Raw genomic sequence first — 9,590 nt, 5'->3', positions numbered from 1 at the left:
TATTTTTCATAGTCTGGAAAGCTAAAAAGCACAAAATTAGAATTTTACCATATGATTCACACCACATTTGGAGATGGTTTGAAATATGATTACAATTAGATTTGTGCAGAAGTGTAGTAGAGACTTTGTTTACATCTCACTTCATGTTAGTAATGTCTAGATTGTATTATAAGATTTTAACCAAGTGTGATTATTACAGTCTGGTCTACAGTTATTACTGGCTTTTTTTGGTTGGATGTGTTTACAATGCTAAAACAAGTGGATTAAATGTCTCAGACCACCTAGTGAAGTGGATTGAATTATCAGATTTGCTAAATTGCTGTCGCGTCTATTGTGTTATAATATCACTGACAGTTGGCTGTGGAATATTTAGTAGTGAGTAGTGAAATTTCACGAGTAGACTTGTTTCAAACGAAGGAGATTCCTCAGAAAAAGGTTGTCGATGCTCCATCAATGACCATGAGTAATGAAGTAACCAGTAATGAAGATGCCAGATTTCATTTTTCAGCAGGCAAACTGCCAATAGTAGTCGTACCAATTGGTCTTATATAGTGTTGTATAGTGGTTTTGAGTTTTTAATTGGCTTGTAATGAATGAACAGGTGTCTCAACACTTTTGTCCACTAGAGAGCACTAGCAGCTTGACTGAAGCAAGCCTAAGGGGAGTGGTGGACACTGATCCAGCCAGCAGAACTTAGATTAGCTAATCACCAGCAAGAGAGAGCAGAGGAAAGGAGAGGTGATGCTGCTGCTGTCTGCTCTCACTTTCTCTCACTGAGACTGATAAGAAGAAGGAGGAGGAGCAGAAGGAGGAGGAGGAGGATGATGAAGAAGAAGAACAACAAGGCTACATGGTTGAATGGTGGATTCCTGACATCTTCTTGTGTTTCCTTCTACAACAAGCTCATGGATTGGACTTGTACCATGTTGGAAATTTGAAAACCCACTGTTCTTGATGATATTTTATTATTTTATTTTTTACATCATACTTGGAGAACCACCTACACACCAACGGCATACCCTAGCAACCACCTACCTAACTACCTACCCCATGCCTGGAGTCACAGGAGGCACGATCTACTACTACACCCGGCTAAATCTAAATAAAACCACCAGGGGTTGGAAAAATCCTCTGCCCTCCCTCATGGAAGAGGTTAAGCCGCCTATTTAGCAATCTGTTGGGTTTCTGCAGAGCCAGACACCTTTATTTAGCTATTTATTGCATTGCATTACAGTGCATTAAATTGCATTACATTGCATTGCTTTACGTTACGTTGCATTGCTTTGCATAGGCTGGACTGAACTAAAGGATATGTTTTGGGGACTACTGAACTACCAGCTGCTGAAAACGTGCCAAAACTAATGGACATGCCTCGAAAATAGCCCCCTCGAGACGCCCAACGTTTAACAAACAAGCTCAGGTAAGTGACACGCGCACAATAACACGTTTTATTTGGCTACAATCCGCAGTGCAGGCAGGGAAACGCAGGAACTAGTAGTAGTAGCTTAGCCGGGTTGGCGGGTTTACCCGCAGTCTATGCGAATCCATGTCCGTGGAAGTGGTGATTCGTTCCGGGATTTCGCACAAACTGCATGGGCGGGCGCGGCTGCAGCTCACTTTAAGCTCAGCTGCGGCCGTGCCCGCTCATGCAGTTTGTGCGAAATCCCGGAGCGAATCACCACTTCCACGGACATGGATTCGCATAAATAACACCAGTGACAGTCTGCTACTAGCTTTGTTTTTATCGCATTTTCTGCTACAAAACGTCGATATTTCACGAACATATTCTCTAATATCTGTTGATAAAATATGGTTAATGCGGTTTTATGTGTTTAAAGGTCTTGCCAAGTAGATATTTAGCTAAAATCTGCAGAAATTAGGTCGATATGCACGACCTAACCTAAGCTAGACAACCTAAGCGTTAACTGACCTATGTAACCTAGCTTAGCTAACCTAGCTTAGGTTAATTCGGTTTCTGATTTAATTTAACCGGTTTAAATCGTTTATTGAAACTAGAAACGGATAAAAGAGAAAGCGGGGTTCGTATTTCCATTCTGGAGAAAGTATAATTTTAGCCAATTCACTTCACAGGCAGGCAGTGTAAATACAGCACTGCAGTAAAGCTCTGGAATTGAGTGGTTCTTCTGGTGGTATTTATGGTGTTCTGGTGGTACATGTCTGGTGTTCTTCTGGTGGTTCTTTTAGTATTACTTCCAGTGTTCTTCAGGTATATTCAGGTGGTCTGAACTGGTCTTTTGGTCAAAATGAAGGTGGTAAGCCAGCTGGTTGAGTTGGGTGGTTCTTCTGGTGGTTCTTCAGGTATATTCAGGTTGGCTGAACTGCCATTTAATCAAAATGAAGAAGGTAAGCAAGCTGGTTCAGTTGGTTGGTTCTTTTGGTGGTTCTTCTTGTATATTACTTGTAGATGGTCTGAACTGGTTGACCGGTCTTAGATTAACCAATCTATATAGAAGAAGAGGGCAGAACCGTGTTTAGGTTGGTTTGGGTATGCTGGTTTTATTAAACCAGTATATTGAAACTAGGAACTGGTAGGGGTTCATAGGGGTTCATGGGGTTCATATTTTCATTCTGCATGTGAATACAGCACTGCAGTATATCTCTAGAACTGTGTTGGTGATATGTCTGGTGATACATCTGGTAATATGTCTGCTGGTACTTCTGGTGTTTTTGAGGAGGTCTGAACTGGGCTTTGATTAAAGTCAACTTGGTATACCAGCTGGTTAAGTTGGTTCACTGGTCCTAAGTTTAACCAAGATATATAGAAGAAAGGGGTAGAACTGGATTAAGGTTGATTTGGGTATGCTGGTTTAATTAAACGGGTTTATTGAAACTAGAATCTGTCAAAAGAGAAATTGGGGTTCATATTTTTAATTCTGGATGTTCTGGAGAAAGTATAATTTGAGCCAATTCACTTCACAATGTGAATACAGCACTGCAGTAAAGCTATGAAAGTGGGTTGTTCTTCTAGTGGTACCTGTGGTGGTACCTGTGGTAATACCTGTGTGGTTGTTCTGGCAACATATCGCAAATTAAAACTGTACGATATTTCACAATATTGATATTTTGGCCCATATTTTGATCATTAATATGATCATACTAGTTGACTAGTTTGGTAAATCTGGTTACTTTAGTGAAACAGTGCATATCATGTTGGTTTTGCAAGTAAAACCAGTTTGGTTATTAGAGGTGGGACAGAATATCCATATTGTGATATATTCTATCATTTTAGTTTGCAGTATATATTATCGATATTCAGATATTCACAGTAATGTGATATGGTTATCGTGGGTTATGCATCATAATAATTTTGAATCGTGAGATACCTTGTGGTTCCCCACAGCTAAACCATCAGACTCAACCCAACAAAAACTTACCCTATTTTGATCAAAAGCTGTTCTGGTCCTTACCATGTTACTGCTCTAGGATCAGATTTCTCTCATATTTACGATACTTTTACTAACCAAAGCAGGTCCCAGATCAGCCATGCTCTCATTTGATAAATTATACCAATTTATGAGTTCCCACCTATTCAAATAGCATGGTATCATCTTTATCTTTATCTGTCTGTGTGTGTCTCGGTCACTGTCCTCGCTGTTCACACTCATAAAACTGAAAAGCAGAAGTGGGGTTAAATAATAAAAGCTCCCTCGCTGAACGCTTCAACCTGCAGCCTCAAAGTGGAAGATGTGATGTGAGGTAGATACACGGGGAGGGGTGGGGCATCCTCCATCCGCCACTCTGTGTGTGTGTGGGTGTGTGAGGCGTGGGATTTTAGGGTTGATGTTATGAATCTGCAGCTGGGTGATTCATGCTGCTGCTGTATTGGGGGTTATAATGTATTGGCAGGCTGTGGAGAGATGAAGGATCTTGGGGTTCTGCTTGCTGAGCACCGCAGGCTGTCGGCTCTCCAGGCCTGGAGGATTTGGATCTGATCTGCTCTGTGTTCCACAGTCTTAAAGAGCCCGTAACCTAGACTGTTTTGGGCTAAGAGATGCAGAAAAATACATTTTGTTCTCTAAAACCAAACTAAATTAAACTTCACCATTGAAAAAATACACAGTTAGGCCTATGTAATTATTTGGCAGTGCCACCGCTGCTGCTGCTGTGACGTAAAATAAATATACAGCTCTAGAAAAAATAAGAGACCACTTTAATATGATGAGTTTCCTTGATTTTACCAAATTAAAAACCTCTGGAATATAATCAAGAGGAAGATGGATGATCACAAACCATCAAACCACCAAACTGAACTGCTTGAATTTTTGCACCAGGAGTAAAGCAGCATAAAGTTATCCAAAAGCAGTGTGTAAGACTGGTGGAGGAGAACATGATGCCAAGATGCATGATTAAAACTGTGATTAAAATTCAGGGTTATTCCACCAAATATTGATTATTTCTGAACTCTTAAAACTTTATGAATATGAACTTGTTTTCTTTGCATTATTTGAGGTCTGAAAGCTCTGCATCTTTTTTTGTTATTTCAGACATTTCTCATTTTCTGCAAATAAATGCTCTAAATGAGAATATTTTTATTTCTAATTTGGGAAAAATGTTGTCCACAGTGGATGTACTGTATCTCGTAACGTGAGCAGATTCCTGACGTAAAGATTTTCAGGCATATAGAGCATCCCCCAGAGCGCGAGTGTGTGTTTACATCAGCTCGTTGCAGTTTCACCACGTTAAGGGATGGTTATCGAGACACTCACACTGTTGTTCTTCTTTATTTTTAGTTTTATTTATTCTCCCTTTTTTATAATTAGGTGTTAATATAATAGGTGAAAATATTGATATTATAATATATATCATGATATTCCATTTAGCAGTACTCTATACATTTACAAAAACACAATTTTTTATGATTTCTTATGATTTTATATTATATATTTTGTAAAGATTGGTCTCAGACAGACAGTGGTTCATTACAGTTTTATAAATCCGATTTTGTGTTTTTGTACTATGATAGTTTTCCTAGTATTTATACAGTAAAACACACTAATAGAAGTGCACTGAAATGTGTCCAGTAACCTTTAACCCAGAATTTTGTTTTCAGGTCACATTTTCCAAGCTACAGTCATCATATTTGGCAAAACCACAATCCTTATATATATATTAATCTTTCCTCTCGTAGAAATGTATCCAAAAATAAGATTTATTAGCCAAATGTTTAGACAAAACATGCCAACATCTTAACAACCAACATCTATACCATTAAACTGACTTGGCACCCACCTACAAAGCTCTTAGTAACAGACTAGCAGCAGCTCCGCAATAACTTATCAACACCGTAGAAGCACCTTAGCAACCAGCCTGTTACCACAGCAACAGCTTTGGTGCCCTTTAATACCTTAGCAGCCACCTTCCAACTCCTTAGCAACTAACTCCTATACTGCAGCTAATGCTGGGCGATATGACTAAAAGTCGGTATCTCGAGAAGCTTCAGAGAAATGGTGAAATGTACGAAATAATACAATGAAAAGTGTTTTTATGAATAAAATCATTAAACACATTTCTGGTGACAATGTGTCACAATACCATTACTATTCAGTATTACTATTCAGGGTTACTATTCAGTATTTTGTAAAATATTAAGATGTTTTAAAAAATAAAAAAATTAGGAAAACTCAAAGTGTGGTACAATGCATATAATTTGAGTAAAAAGAAAAAAAAAGTTTACTTTTTATCCAATCACAGAAAAGTAGGATCTGAAGTCGTAGCAGCACTGCCTCCTAGTGGTAGGAGTTCAAACACAAAACAATATGAACCACTTACCAACACCAATCTTTACATTCTTTACGACATATCAATTAATTAATTGAAAACAGATACTGTCTGTAAGAAATTTTGATTATTATTTATTTTAAAAACATAATATCGCAATATTTTGTTATATATATATATATATATATATATATATATATATATATATATATATATATATATATGAATATCTCTATATTTTCGGACACCCCTGCACCCCTGCATTATTCCAGCCGAGGCTTTACAGTCAGCAGTGTTCTCCTCAGAAGAATAGAACCTGGTGTGTCCAGTTATAATGCTGAAATGATTGTGTTTGTCCGTAATGAATCCTTTTATGAAGCAGCTGCTGTAGTCGGAATGAGTCACGGTATTGATCGCCTCCGCCTCGCCTCGCCGGTCCGCCCCGGCCCGAAGGAAGCCCTGCTAATAGCTGGCAGGCTCGGGCAGGGAGGCCTCGGCCGGAGCTGGACCTGCATACCGATGTGACCCTGAGCTGTGCTGCATTGGCGGGGAACCCAGCATACCAAAAGCAGAACTACACGGTTCCGCTGCATTATTTATAGCCGCATAGTAAACAGTGGAGTCCATGCCTGCTAAACATGACTTCAGGGTCAGCGCTACCTTCCACTGAGAGTGTGTGGCTGAGGTGGTGCTGGTGCTGCAGCAGTACACTGTTTTTTGGGTATAATATGATGTACAACGTTTTATTACATTTTATTATCTTATCGTACACATTTACTAAATACCAGTATTGGAAAATCAAGACTAGGCAAGTCGAGTTTTGCCGGGCTTCCATCAGCTGCACAGTGTTTGTCATGCTGGAGTCTCTGGAATTTCAACAATGGGAAGGTGGAGGCTGACTCATCCTATTAGAAGTCCTTAAAAAGCTTTGCTGCTTCGCTGGTTCAAATCCCGTTCATGCAGCTTGCCATCAGCTGCCAGAGCCATGAGAGAGCACAGATGGCCTTGCTCTCTCTAGGTGGGTACAGTAGATGGCGCTCTTTTGCTCTTTCCTTCATCACTCCTTCTAGGGTGATGTGGATCAGCACAAGGCTGCGTCTGTGAGCTGATGTATCAGAACCGAGTCGCTGCGCTTTCCTCCGAGCGTTAGCGCTGTGATGCTACTCGGCAATGCTACAGCATCAGCAGCAGTTCAAAAAATCCAACTTCACGTGTTGGAGGAGGTGTGTGCTGGTTTTCTTCACCCTCCTGGTGTTATAGCATCACTAGTGATTGGGTTGAGTGGGTTGTGTAATTGGTCGTGTAAATATAAAAAAAAAAAAAAACAATATAAAAAGGTTATAATGGTATAAATATAAGTTTCATACAAAATGGCTATATAAACGTTTCTCTATTTTGTCAAAAGTAACTTACCTTATGTTACCCATAAATAGTTTATGCTTTTTCCTTTAAGCATCAATGCTGCTGTCAAATGTCAACACCATAGTCTATCCAGGAATAGTTAGGCTCAGCTCCAGGCCCAAGGTTAGCTGTAAGTTTAAATGAGCGTATGGCAAGTTCACACTTACTCCACTGGTTTATTAATAGTAGTGCGCAGTGTGAAAACTCCAGTGAACTTTTGTCAGTAGGGATGGCGTGTAATACACAGTGCTGGATGATATAACTTCAATATATAAAATCAGTATCATGATTAATAGGACATTTCACTTCTGTTATGATTGTTCTTTGGTAAAGCTGCTTGAGATGCTCAGTTGATTCTGGGTTTAAGCTCTCCTCTATGTTGGTACCTTATATCCTCTATGAGGATCCATAGTTAATCCATATTTTAATATACATTAAAAGTACTTTACGTAACTTCTGAGCTCTGCATAAATTACGCTATATTTACACCACTTAATACTAGTGGTGGCTATACGGTCCTAAAATAATACACTGCTAGAACAAAATCAACGTTAGAGTTCATTTATTATTCATTTATTACTTGAATATAATGTAATATATTATGAGCATCATACATGACAAAAAAAACCCAAAAGGTTTGTTATACACATTTTGTGTATACAGTACAGTAACTTAACATAATCCTGCTTTTATATATAATATAAAAAATACAACACTTGTTTTACGACATTTTCAATAATATTGCGATATCATGATATGTTAAATACGTTTTTGTTACTGTGTTACTGTATTGTTGCAGATGTCAATGCATACAATATGATATGACACACCCTTACTAAATACGGCTAAAAACTGTGATAAAAGAGAAAGAAAAGCTCTGTAAAAAGAGTGAAAAACAGCAGGACGTGGACAAAAATAGGTAAAATTCTTAATTTATCTATTTGATGTATTTAACTAACTTTAATCACCTACGTTAACACTTTTTTACGTTGTCAGCACTACTTTCTATATTGTTGATAATTTACCCAGGAGGCCTGGTTTCAGTAAGGGCCTCTGTAATATAAGCAGTTCAGAGCTGTGTCTAAGTTTAGAAAACACATTTTCATAATGGAAAATTTCCGAACTGCTTCTCTAAACATGAAGTGAGGAGCTGTTTCCTGACCCGGGCCCGAGGCGCGCGTCCGTCACCGGGCAGCGGTACAGTAACAGTAGGCCGGAGAGGGAGGCGGCGCTGTAATATAGCCGGGTGTCCTCCGGACACTCTATCTCCGTCAGGTGAGAGCATTAATAAGTGAGGGGAGTTGATGTGGGGGTTGTCTGTATCGCGTTTGCTGCAACTTGCCCTCGAAGACCTCGGCTCTGCCGCGCTTCCTGGGGCAGGGCTGACCCCGGCCGCGGCCAGGGGGTGGAATTACGTCTGGGCCGGCGGTTGATGGCAGACTGCGGTTGGTGACCGTTCACTGCGGCCCCGTGATGTTTCTGCTCTGCTTCCTGTGGCTATTTATGGAGAACATCACTCTTTCCTCCCAGCGCCGTTTTCCTCTTTGCCTTTAGAGAAGAAACTGCCCTGGTTTTTTTTCTTTTTTTTCTTCTTGTGCAAGAACTATTTTTACATCACGATTGCCGGGCTTCACCAGTGCAGAGGGCACACACTCTTTGTAAAAGTCTTGGCACTCTCAACTCTAAGCTCCCGGATCTTGTTCCTACAGGGCTTTCAGCAGTATGTTGTTCGCTCTATGGTTGAAATAAAGAATTCTCTTCAAAATGACCAGTTTCTCTGATTTTACAGAAAAAGTTTTTCCAAAAAAAAAAAAAAAGGTCAAAATAACAAAAGAGATGCAGAGCTTTCAGACCGTAAATAATACAAAGTTCATATTAAAGTAGAAACAACTATACTAATGTTTTAAAAATTCAGAAATCAATATTTGGTAGAATTACCCTCATAACCACTACTAAACCCGGCTTGGCATTTATGTGACCTTACGTCACTCATGAAGCAAAGATTCAAGCAGTTCCTCTTTGTTTGATGGCTCATCTTCCTCTTGATAACATTCATTATACAAAAATACCCCTAAAGCTTCACAGGAAGTAAAAGGCTACTTAGTATTCTGCTATTATCACAACGAGATTTTTTTTATCACAATGTGCTACTGTGAAGCAAGCAGAGCTCAAATAATAGACCATGATTTTTTTTAGAGTTGAAGTGACCAAACTTTCAAACGCTTTCCTCTCGGCCTCCAGAGAAGGAACTGCGCTGGGTTTTACTGTGCAAAAAACTTTGTTTGCATCATGATTGCCAGGGTTCACTAGTTAAGAAGGCACCAGCAGAGGAAAAAAAGCTTAAAAGAATAAAGCTTCACAGTAAATAATAGAGTACTGTCAAGACAGAATACTGCTATTATTACGTTTTTGTTTTTTAAAAATCACAATGTTACTGTGTCACGATATAT

General features: G+C 39.3%; 1 protein-coding gene across 5 annotated transcripts in view; it reads left to right on the top strand.

The window, feature by feature from the left end:
• The first annotated feature begins 681 nt into the window (after window positions 1-681).
• The window catches only part of LOC103035112 (membrane-associated phosphatidylinositol transfer protein 2), a 72,415-nt gene continuing 63,506 nt past the window's right edge, over window positions 682-9,590 (top strand). For 2 of the 5 annotated variants that reach the window (XM_022680798.2, XM_049468538.1), the window contains exon 1: window positions 683-1,420. The gene's annotated coding sequence lies outside the window, so the exon portion shown is untranslated. Of the gene's footprint in view, window positions 1,421-9,590 lie in introns of all 5 variants that reach the window. The other 3 variants (XM_022680802.2, XM_049468540.1, XM_049468541.1) reach the window with 2 other exon arrangements.

The sequence above is a fragment of the Astyanax mexicanus genome, chromosome 20 (assembly GCF_023375975.1).
Source record: "Astyanax mexicanus isolate ESR-SI-001 chromosome 20, AstMex3_surface, whole genome shotgun sequence".
Taxonomy (NCBI): Eukaryota; Metazoa; Chordata; class Actinopteri; order Characiformes; family Acestrorhamphidae; genus Astyanax; species Astyanax mexicanus.
The sequence above is the reverse complement of the archived record's forward strand: the minus strand, read 5'-3'. Positions and strand labels throughout refer to the sequence as shown.